The 12,500-nt window shown below is 40.7% G+C and overlaps 1 protein-coding gene across 1 annotated transcript in view; it reads left to right on the top strand.

The window, feature by feature from the left end:
• Positions 1 to 12,500, top strand: part of Plod (procollagen lysyl hydroxylase) — a 550,148-nt gene that overhangs the window by 174,486 nt on the left and 363,162 nt on the right. The gene's annotated exons all lie outside the window — the stretch shown is intronic.

The raw sequence follows: 12,500 nt of genomic DNA, 5'->3' as shown, positions 1-12,500 counted from the left end.
GGCAAATCGGGTGGACAGATTGACTTGAACCTGTGGGTCAGGCACGCCCTGAGCCCAGCAACTACCGCCTGGGTCGACACTGCGCTGTCCGTGACTGTCTTCCTCTATTGTCAAGAGGGTGGGTGTATGTACTCTCCCAATGCCCAGAGTCCTTATAATCCTAAGTGCCGTCTCTGGGCAAAGGTCTTATGACGCCCCCCTCCCTCACCACTTCTTACCTCTACCATCCCTTACTGCCTATGACCTTAAGTTATGCAACGTGATTATAGGATACCGGTTTGGTGGACAGAGCTCCCCACAGGAACATTATTAGGCATATTATTCGGATATCAGTCATATCCCGGGCACGGGTAACGCTGCGGCTGACGTCTTCCCTCGTTTCATAGGGTAAGGAGGGTAATGTGGTGGACAGAGTCTCCCACAGAAACCTTATTAGGCATATTATTATAGTCGCGGGATGTGGGTGAACAGCCACTGATGATAGTATGCAAGGACAACTTGCCTTCAGCCTCAGAGCATTTATGTTTGGACTACAGCCATAGTGCGCCTTTGAGAAAGACATTTGTATGCGACCAAAAACACAATTCCGGGCTCTGCCCTGCAATTCTGTACCAGCCAAAAGGATGCTACTTTTCGGTATTTAGATGGGATATTTAAGTCGTGTGAGGTCGGCTCAGGTCACAGTTGCCTTTCGGACTCGGGCCGGCTAACACGCACGTAGACCTAACTCCTTTCGCCAAATAAACCAAGAAACCAGCTAGAGCTTAATTTAGTCCCTACGTCCCCTAGTCCAAGTAACACAATTGAATGTTACACCTGCATACATACATAATGAAATATGTATTTGCTGTGTGTGCCGTATAATTGAGTGAAAATTAAAGAGTAATTTTATTTTTCATAGATAATAGAAAAAATCATTCCTTAGATTTCAATGTAGTCGTTTTAGTATTTTCTGAAAGATATTTATTTCAAAATAAAACAATTACCATAAGAATGATAAGATCAGAAGATAATGATTGATCATATTGATTAGTAGATTACATTAGGAATTTACTTGCTTTGCTTCTGGCAAATTCATGAATGATGTCATCAAAGCTCATATCCATCAGAGTGTCAGATTCATTGCTGAGGAATGCAAGGCTTGACAGTATTTTGGCCCATGGAACTCCTCTTTGGTTTGCTGGAAGACCTTTCACAAGAGGCAACTAATATCCCCACTGTCAGTAAGATTCTCATTGCAACACACGAAGGTTAGCGAATCCTCTACTGTATTTCTCCATGAAAGTAAGGAGTTCTGGAGCAGTTTCTGGAATTCTCTTCTTCACTAGGAACTTTAAATCTTGCACTTCTTGACAGAGCTATGACGCTGGTATGTCTTCATCATATTTTTGGGCCACGTGCTTGCAACCTGCATCAATTTCTTTTCCAATTTTAGAGAATGAGCAACGGGCTGTGCCCAACCCCGCTACGTGAGGGCTAGGCCCTTTGGGCGGGCTCATTTCGTTCGCAGCCAATCAGTTTTCTTCGTTGCCGTGACATCACCGCTCAGCCAATCAGTCGTCTCCGTTGCCGTGACGTCACTACTTTCGGCCAATCAGTGTCCCCTTGAGGGATTTCCAGTTTCCGGTCCGATTTAGATCGATATCAATGCGGGGGCCCGGCCCTTTGGGCGAAATCGCTTCTCTCACAGGCGCCTTCGGCGCCCAACCCAACGGGCTCTCAGCCAATCAATCGTCCTCGTTGCCGTGACGTCACCTCTCTCGGCCAATCAGTTGTCTCCGTTGCCGTGACGTCACCACTCAGCCAATCAGGGGCCGGAGGGGACGTGTCCCTTTGAGTCACTTCCGGCGGAAACGGGCAGATATTACTGGACCAACTATACCCGGCGATGTCCTCTTTTCGGCGGAACCGCTGTTCAGACCATTTCGACAACAAACTTTTTTTTTAGTACATATAACTTTAGGACGCAGGAGAACGCCGAAACGACCATCTGTCTCCTGAGGTCGAGCACTTCTTGACTGCACTTCTTCAACAAATCGATCAACTGTTACAAGGAGTTTTCTCTTCATGACAAGCTGAGGGATGAGTGGTTCATCCCTGGCTAATTCTCCAGGCATACACTTTCTTCGGCGCACTCGTTTAATTTCGATTTCTACCTCCCACTTGTTGCACTGATGTATGCTTTTGGTGACTACTTCCTGGGTACTGATATCCAGATCCTCTTATAACTGTGGCTAATGCTTAAAGGTCTTAATCAGCATCCTTAAAAGTCATCTCAGGATATTAGAGGCGTTTTTGAACAATATCCATCTTTCTCAAAACTGTCCAGAATGAAAGAAATACCAAGAATTCAAAACTGAGAACTCCATTCAAAAGTACGTACCCCACTGCCTGTTCGAGAGTCACTTGTGAACTTGTCTGATGAAGATACATTTTCTAGGGCCCCCAGCACTCCATCCGATTAAGTCTCAAGGGTATGGATGGCATTTGCCTTACAGCTCCATCGGATGTCAGTGCTACTTTTCAGTGTTATGACAGTAACTTACTTCAGTGCATCCCACCTTCCTTTGCTTCGGCTAAATAAATTGAAAACTTCGTTAAGCATATTGAAAAAGGTCATTGAAACCACATCAGCCTTAACTGCTAAGTTGGGATTATGTAACAGTTCGTAAACACATTTTTTTCACATAGTCGACGTTGAACACCTGTGTATTTCCCAACCATGACACTGGCATTATTGAAACAAACAGCCATTCAACTGTTGAAGTCTAGACCAATAGACTCCAAACCACTACGAATTTTTCCAGGGCTTCAACATTTTTTTCCTTGAGCTCCATGTAGCCTAAAAGTGTCTCTTTCACAGTAATCTGGCTTTCTTTCAGAACTACATAGTTTACAATTAAGGATTCTGATCATGGTGTGAGATATCTTGAGTAGAGTCACACTTAACATAATAGTACTTGCTTTCCTTGACATCAGCCACAAGCTTTTCTCGTATGGTTTTAGCCAGCAAGGCAATGAATTAATTTTGTATTACTGTAGATAAGTATGTAGCCCTTCCTTTAGCCCCATCTTTGTTTTCATACAAGTGTTCTTTGAGAACTGGATCGTCAAAGTCAGCAATGAATCGTATTAGGGTCATGAAGTTGCCTTCCCTTTTCATATCTGTTGTGTCAACTGTGCCAATAGAGTTAATACTTCCTTGGAATTCCAAATTTCTGGAAGCCAAGAATGGGATGCAGGAAATAATTCGCAACAGTATCTTTTCCTTTGTCTCCCTCAGCATTCAATTGCCAAGCAAATGTCTTATCATTACCCTTCCCCTCCCTTAGGCATTCCCCTGCCTCTTCCCATGCAAGGAAATCTTATCTGTGTCAGGTTGTGCCCTCATGTACAGCTGTTAGAGGACTGTCTTTCCACTTCCCACCACCATTAAATCCTTCCGGTGACTTGAACTCGGAAATTACATTCTGTGGAGTGTGCGGAAACAGAACACAACAAAGACAATGTGCTGCTTCTTTGGATGGTGAGTAGAGCAGCCAGGTTCTCTTCACGATTTCACCCTTACCATCTGCAAGTGTCCTGTAGAATAATGCCTCAGCCATTTTTCTACCCTTATTTCCAATAACAGAGGGACCTTTTTGAATTCTGAAAAATTTCAGCTCCAATAGAAACAAGAGTCTCATGGACGTTAGATGGTAAATGGCCAAATGGAATCAAACCAAAATAGCTCCTCTGAATATACTCAAGTCCTGCTCTTCCCTCACAAATAGTTTCTTCCTTACTCTCCTCAGCCTCCTGATCACTGGTTCCTTTCTCTTCCCTATTAGGCTCACACTCCTCGAATAAACCCCTAGGTTCCTCTTCCTCAATATCTTCACATTCACTCACGAGATGTTCATTTAGAACGCAAGTTTCACTCAAAGGATTACAAAGGCGAAGCATGCCGACAGGAGACCTTTTGGTCCATAACTAGGTTGGATGCGGAAAAAATATGATATTGATAAATAAATAAATAAAAAATGATAGTATAAATAATAATAAATAAAATAGATACATAGGTACAGTTAGAATGAAGATTTCTAATGAACCAGCAAGATTCTCTTCTCCCACCTTTCGACTCTTTTTTTTTTCATATTTTTGTACGAATATGCGCTCCCACTAAACCTAACGAACACGCTTTGGTTGCGTAGCAAGTAACAAAGGCCGACTCTCGGCCTCTGGTGCTTGCTTCTGGGCCGCCGATAATCTGAATAAAATGAAATAATGACCAGGGGCTAATCTTTGGGCCACAAGTTCAAATTTGAATTCCTTTAATGTCGCTAGAGGACGAAATGTCACATTAGAATATAATGTCATAGGACAAAATGTCGCAATGGGATGTAATGACAGTGGAGGACAAAAGATCACGATGGGAAGTAATGATAGTGGAGAACAAAATATCACGATAGGATGTAATGATAATGGAGGAGAAAATATCACGGTAGGATATAATGTCAGTGAAGGCCAAAACGTAATTTTAGGAAGGGATACCGGACAGAATGTCAATGAAGGCCAAAATATCATGATAGGATGTAATGTCGCTAGAGGACGAAATGTCACATTAGGATGTAATGTCATAGGACAAAATGTCACAATGGGATGTAATGACAGTGGAGGACAAAAGATCACGATGGGAAATAATGATAGTGGAGAACAAAATATCACGATAGGATGTAATGATAATGGAGGAGAAAATATCACGGTAGGATATAATGTCAGTGAAGGCCAAAATATAATTTTAGGAAGGGATACCGGACAGAATGTCAATGAAGGCCAAAATATCAAGATAGGATGTAATGACAGTGGAAGACAAAAGATCACGATGGGATGTAATTATAGTGGAGGAAAAAATATCACGGTAGGATATAATGTCACTGGAGGACAAAATATAATTTTAGAAAGGGATGTCGGACATAATGTCACTGAACGACGGGAGGCCGGCGTGAATCACGGTGACGTAGGGGGACAAAATGTACAAAAGAGATCGGATGACCGTGATCGACCAGATGTCCGTGATGGGGGAAATGTTAATTTTGATAGGAGAAATGTTAATGAGGCATTGAATGTCAATGAAGGACCAAATAATAATAATATAGAGCAAGGTATAAATAAAAAAACAAAATGATAATATAAGACATGATATTGAAACTCAAAATGTGTCAAAAAGAAATAATCACGAGTTTCTTAAAACCATGTACTTTAATGCTCGTAGTATTAGGAACAAGTTTCAAGAAATACAGGCGTATGTCAAAAGCGAAAATCTCGATATGATAGGAATAACTGAGACATGGTTAAATGGTACAGAGTTCGAAGCTGAATTTAATATTGCGGGATTTAAACACTTTCATCAGGATAGAAACCACAAGAAAGGTGGGGGTGTTCTATTGTACGTTAAAAACAATGTTCATGCTTGTGTTTTAGAGAAAGTGAAACAGGATGCATATGATAGTTTGTGGGTTGAGTTAACCCAAACAAATGGACAAAAAATGAATATAGGTGTAATATATAGGCCAAAGACATTATCATTAGCAGAGGACAAACTGTTATTTCAAGAACTGTCTAGTTTCTGCAACCGGGATTTATTGATAATGGGTGATTTCAATTTTACTGACATTGATTGGATGACCCTTGAACATGGCCATATAGGTAGTCGCTTGAATGATTTTCTTTGTGACAATTACTTAATTCAGCATGTAAAAGAGCCCACAAGATATTGAAACTTACTCGATCTTTTGATAACTATCAGCGAAAGCATTGTAAGTTATTTAGAATCGGTGAATCTGTTGCAAATAGCGATCACAACTTAGTCAGATTCAAACTCCTAAACAATTTTAGAATAGATACTTGTGCTTCTAAAATACCCGATTTCAGTAAAGCTCAGTTCATAGGACTACGTCAGGAGCTTCAGCTTACAGATTGGGAGGCAAAATTAAACGAAAGGCCTGTAGATCAGATGTGGGAAATATTTCAAAATACGCTCACTAAGATGATTCAAACTTACATTCCTTTTAAGGACAGACGTCCCCCAAATCAGGCTCGCCCAAAGTGGCTCGACAAAGAAACTGAAAGAAGTATTGCTAAAAAGAGACAGGCTTATAAGAAATATAAGTGCTCGGGTGCATCTAATGACTATGAAAGTTATGTATCAATACAGAGAGATTTAAAAAAGACAATAAGAAAAAGAAAACGACAATACGAAATGAACATCGCTGATAAATCCAAAGAGAATCCCAAAGAATTCTATAGTTACATTAGAGATAAAAAGGTTGTTAGGAATCACATTGGTCCACTATTATCTGCTGACGGTCAACTTGAATATTCAAATGAAGGAATGTGTAATATCTTAAACAATTATTTTAGCTCGGTATTCGTAAACGAAACACCTCAAAGTGAATTCCAAACTGAAACCTGTGAAAAGTCTGGGGTAAACTTACCCACCACGGTAAATAAAAAAATAAATAAAAAATTAAAAGGTGTATAGACAAACTCAAAGTTAATAAAACACCAGGGCCTGACGGTTGGCATCCAAGAATCTTAAAGGAAATGAAAAACGAGATTGTTGTTCCATTAGAAATTATTTTCAAGAAATCCATCATATCCGGAGATGTCCCAAGAGAATGGAAGCTAGCTAACGTTACTCCCATATTCAAAAAAAGGTGACAAAAAGAAACCAAATAACTATAGGCCTATAAGTTTGACTTCAATCGTAGGAAAAATAATGGAAACTATCATCAGAGATGCTATCGAACATCATTTAGAAAGTAACCGTTTGATAAATGATAGCCAGCATGGTTTCAGACGGAAACGTTCTTGCGTGACTAACTTACTCGAATTCTACAACACAGTTATCTCGAATTATGACAAAAGAAACAATATAGATTTAATATATCTAGACTTTGCAAAAGCTTTTGATACCGTCCCCCACGAAAGACTACTTACTAAATTAGCTTTGCATGGAATAAGTGGTAGCCTATTAGGTTGGACTAGTAATTGGTTGAATGGTCGAAAACAGAGAGTTGTTTTAAATGGAAAAACTTCTGGATGGAAAAGTGTTGCAAGTGGAGTTCCTCAGGGTTCCGTTCTTGGGCCATTTCTATTCATAGTATATATAAATGATATAGACCATGGACTAAAATCTACTGTTTCAAAATTTGCTGATGATACAAAACTGTGCGGAGTGGCAAATGATCACTCAAACCAATTAGATATTCAAGAAGATTTAGATAAATTACAGCAATGGTCTGAAAAGTGGCTAATGAAATTTAACACAAGTAAATGCAAGGTAATGCACATAGGTAAAAATAACAGTAAGTACGATTACAAGTTATTTGGAAATTCCTTAACAAAAGTGGATAGTGAAAAAGATCTCGGCGTAATTATCAGTAACGACCTCAAATCATCCAAGCAGTGTATTTCAGCCTCTGAGAAAGCAAATAAGATTCTGGGACTCATTGCGCGATCTTTTGATTTCAAAAGTCCATCACTCATTAACAAGCTATGTAAATCGTTAGTTCGTCCACATTTGGAATATGCTGTTTCCGTATGGTCACCGAATCTCATTAAAGACATTGACAGACTGGAAAAAGTACAACGGCGAGCCACAAAACTGATTCCAAATATCAAAAATAAATCATACGAAAATCGACTAAAGCACATGAATCTGTTTTCCCTAAAAAAGCGTAGACTCAGAGGTGACTTGATACAGGTCTTTAAGATTTTAAAGGGAATTGACAACATCAAAAGTGACCAAATTTTCACATTGAATGAGAATCAGACAAGAAACAATGGTCTCAAACTGTCCGGAAATAGATTCAATTTGGAAGTAGGTAGAAACAACTTTGCCAACCGTGTAGTTAATGAATGGAATAAACTTCCTGCACAGGTAGTGCAATGTAGTTCAGTTCGAAGCTTTAAGAATCATTTAGATAAATATCTAAGTAAGATGCTGTAATGATTATAATTTATCTTATATTATTTGTTTTTGTTTTGTTATCATTTGTCTGTCTGATTTTAATTTATTATTAGTTATATGTTAATTTATTATTTACTATTTACCTGTTTGTTTATTATTTTAACTATACCTATGCATTTATTTATGTATTTTATTTGTTATTTACATTATTATAGTTTTTATTTATTATTCTATTATTAATATGATTTTTTTTTTCATCCGACCTAGATATGGATCAAAAGGTCTCCTGTCGGCATGCTCCGCCTTTGTAATCCTTTGTAATAAAGATGAGAAACCATCATACTCGTATATTCACAAATGAATAAATTTTCAAGCAGATGTATGAAAAATAGATAAAGGAGGCTCGATTTTATGGAAATTAGCTAGGTTTTTAGGTACATAGATTAATAAGTGAAGATTTTTTCCTTCCCAATAATCGAAAATATGATCTATTATTTTTCTGAAAGTAATCAGTAATTGAGATTACAGAAAACCAATGGGTTCGCCCACCTCCTGCTCTCTCTCTTTTGCACAGCCTAGAAAGCCTAAACTAAAAAATGTAGCCCAGACAGTCTAAAAATAAAAGTCTAAATCCAATAGGCCGATAGGCCTAGGCGTCCAAAACGTTACAAAATCAGAGACAAGTTTTTATCATAAATGCTTTAAATTTGTTTGTTACAATCCTTTACCCATACTTTCCCTGAATATTACAGCCTTCCCCAGTCTCACCATCAAATGTTTTATCTTAACATTGTTAGATAATTGGGAAAACGTTATTTCTAATAAACTTGCTTTGTCTATTAGCCTAGAGAGATTAATGCCATGTGGCATTAGTACATATTGAATACCGAACATCTATGTGACATTATCTATCGGGATTATGGAGCATTCGTCAATAAATAAATAAATAAATAAATAAAATATTTTTTAACTAAGCAGAAAGGAACAAGCTGTTTCGGAATGAAGATATTTTGATTCAGACTTAATAATTTTTTCTTGTAGATTTTAGCTATTGGCTTGTGAAATAATCAAACACATTTTAGAATTTGTATTTAATGTCCCTATTGCAGAAAGGATAGGAAAAAATATTTTATATTTTGTTGATCCTGACGCAAAGGTCGTCGATTACTATAAAATATTCAGGGCTTCTTTGACTTCTTTTTTTATTGTCATTATTTTGTCTGCCTTGTTGAAACGATTAGACAACTTTATGGATGGGGATAACAGGTGGGGATGGATATGGAGCTGCCTAGTGTAGGCCTTATGGTCTCTTGCAGCCTCCTTCATTCTTATGTTCTTATGTTGTGGGCGGCAAGTCCAGTCTAGAACTGCCGCCCCTGGACATATGCCCCCCCCCCCCACATACACAACCCAATGTGAGGGCCCTGGCAATACCTTTGTGCTAATATGTAAACCAAAATCCGTCTCCCCTCGTTGGGCTCGATGGTGAGTGGGGGCGTGGGACAGGGAATCACAAGCTTATGTTCGTGGCAACCATATTGAACGCATGGTGGGGACGGGCGTGCAACTTGCCCCAGTCAAAATCTCCAAATACGCTTGCAGTGAGCAGAGGTGTTGCAAATGAGGCACAAACACGTCCAGCCAGGCCTGGAGTAACCTCTGACAGGCTCTCCGTGTGGGCGCCTGGAACATTCTTTCCCCCAGAACTACCCTTTTTATCGGCGGAGCTCAGGAAGCTTAGGTTGGATAGAGTGGCTGTCTCAGAATTGAGAAGACCAGGCAGTGGTGAAATCAGTAGTGAGGGTTACGTTTACTTATGGTCGGGCCGAACCAATGCGACCCAACACACAGGAGTAAATGTAGGTGTATTTATCCGTCTATAGCCCGCCGTTGTGAAGATTACTCTAGCTGATGAGCATATGATGCTGGCGAGACAGAAACACACCTTGGGATTATTAAGGCGTTATTGCACTCGACTCCTTTTCTTCCTACTGTTGTAGTAGATTTGCAGCCCGCAACTTTCAGAAAGGAATCTAATATGCTGGTGGAGAATAAATTTCCTTCAGCATATCAAGTGACATTCTATGTATTTTTGTTAAGTTTGCCATACCGGTAGTTATTTTCACGTGGAAAAAGTTCTAGAGGTGGGCGGGTCCGCCGATTAATCGGAGGTTGGAGGGAAAATAGCCTAGTGTGACAACTCCTTTACAGTACAGGCTTTTACTGAGACATATAACTCAGAAAAGAAGTAGATGTTCTATCCCCCAAGTTTGAATCTTTAGTTGACCAGTGCCCGCCATGAGACGCACTTATTGTTTTGAGCGATTTCAATGCGGTTTCACCGACAGAGCTGGCTATGAAGTTTGTATTGGCCTTAATCAGGAAGACCAACGGTTCTCTTCATCTGAACTTTGCAAAGTGCAGAAGGCTGGGGTTTAGTGGTTCTTGGTTCCAGAGACCGATGGGAATAGTATAGTCCCATACTTGAAAAAGCTGTAATAAGCGAAACGTCGTACAAATAAAGGCTCCGTCCTCATATGGTGTTTAACTCGTCTGTCTTGTCGGCAACTGCTACTTTCATGAAAATAGTATAGTAATAACGGAAGTGATCAAGGAGATAACATATTTGTTAGCATTTGTTGGAAGATTCTACAGAACTCCAGGGTTTATTGAAGTGATGAATTCTTTGGGACCGATCATAGACTTGTTGCAACACTCAGACTGCGTATCAAATCCTGAAGAAACCCGAGATGTAACCCACCTGGGTTTCATCTGGAGAATCTCAGGGTTGATGCGTGTGCCCAAGAGTATGAGGTAGGTTAGGTTTGAAATACTTGGCTATCTTGAGGACCCTGAAGAACAGTGGGACACTTTTAAACGTGAAACTCTGAAAGCTGCGGAGGAGTGCGTTGGAGAGCGTCCAAGATCGAGGAGTGCTGTCGCGTCGCGGGAGACACTTGAAGGCATAAAGTTGGGCCGTGCTGCTAGAAAGGCTGGGGACTCGCTGCAATACAGGGTTAAGAAACGGCTGAATAGAGCTTTGGTGAGAATGTGTAAGGAGAGAGACGTCAGGGGAATCGTTGAGGATGTCGAGGACCATTTGAATGCAAATGATATCAGGCCTACTTACCGAGCCCTGAAAAAACTCAGTTCCAAATATGTGACTCAGAGGAGTACAATCAGAAGAACAGTTAGCGAGCTAGTGGCAGGTGTGGAGGGATGTAGCCCCTTTTCCGAGTACTTTGAGCAGTTGCTCATAGGTGAACCTTCGCCATATCTGACCGAGGTCAAAGAGGTTGTAAATTGAAGGGTGGAAAGGTAGCTGGCAGCTGCAACATCAGTGCGGAGTTGCTGAAAGGTGGAGGTAAGGCCATGATCCACGGGTTACATGCGGTACTGTCTGCTGTCTGGCAGTCCGGTACCGTCCCCTTTGACTGGAAAATGGGTCTGGCCACGCCTATCTGGGAGGGTAAAGGGGACCGGAGGACTGCAACAGCTACCGCGGCATTACACTACTCAGTGTGCCAGGTAAGGTGCTTGCTCATCTATTGCTGACACGAGTTCGTTCACATTTGCTAAAGTTTTAGAGGCTTGAACAGCCTGGGTTCACGCCAAGTAAGTCAACAACTGATCGAATCATAACGCATCGTGTTCTTGTGGAGCGCCGATATGAGTTTCAACAGGGGTTTCTTGTACCTTATGTTGACCTTAAAAAGGCGCTTGACTCAGTACATCATGGAGTGTTGTTTGATCTTCTGCGGATCCATGGGATTCCTGCAAGGATTATTGACTCTGTATCTGGGACAACTATCACGGCATTACACTGCACACTGTACCAGGTAAAGTACTTGTCCATCTATTGCTGATACGGGTTCGTTCACATCTGCTAAATTTCAGAGGCCTGAACAGTCTGGTTTCACGTCAGGATCCTAGCGCTTCGTATTCTTGTGGAGCGCCGACATGAGTTTCAACACTTGCTGCATATGTTGATCTCAAGATGGCGTTTGACTCGATGTATCGTGGAGTGCTCAGGGGTCTTCTGGGGATCCATAGGATTCTTGCAAGGATTATTGACTCTGTGTCTGGTTTATACTCTGGGAGAGAATGCTGTACAGTATGGAGGAGGCGTGTCCATCTTCTTTCCTGTTAATTCAGGAGTGAGGCAAGAGTGTGTCCTCGCCACAACACTTTTCAACATCTGCATGGACTGGGTATTGGATACAGTTGTCGATCAAAGTCTTTTTGGAGCATCTATTGGCAACACCAAGGTCACTAATCTTGTGTTTGCTGATGATGCTGTCCATCTTGCGGAGTCGTTGGAGATCCAGGTCGCATACCTCGAACCACTGCACAGGGAGGCGAGACAGCTTGGACTTTAGGTCTCCTGGGCCAAGATCAAGGTCCAAGAGTTTGGGGGCTAATCGGATGACACAGTTTAGTGTCCATGTGATGACATTGAGGTCTTGGAAAGTTTTCCATAACTTGGAAATGTATTGCATAACAGTGATGTGTCATGTCAGGAAGTACATAAGAACATAAGAATGAA

This window comes from Oratosquilla oratoria, chromosome 9, assembly GCF_046742065.1.
Source record: "Oratosquilla oratoria isolate Oo_2021 chromosome 9, ASM4674206v1, whole genome shotgun sequence".
NCBI classification, from domain to species: Eukaryota; Metazoa; Arthropoda; class Malacostraca; order Stomatopoda; family Squillidae; genus Oratosquilla; species Oratosquilla oratoria.
This window is presented reverse-complemented; position numbering and strand designations above follow the sequence as displayed.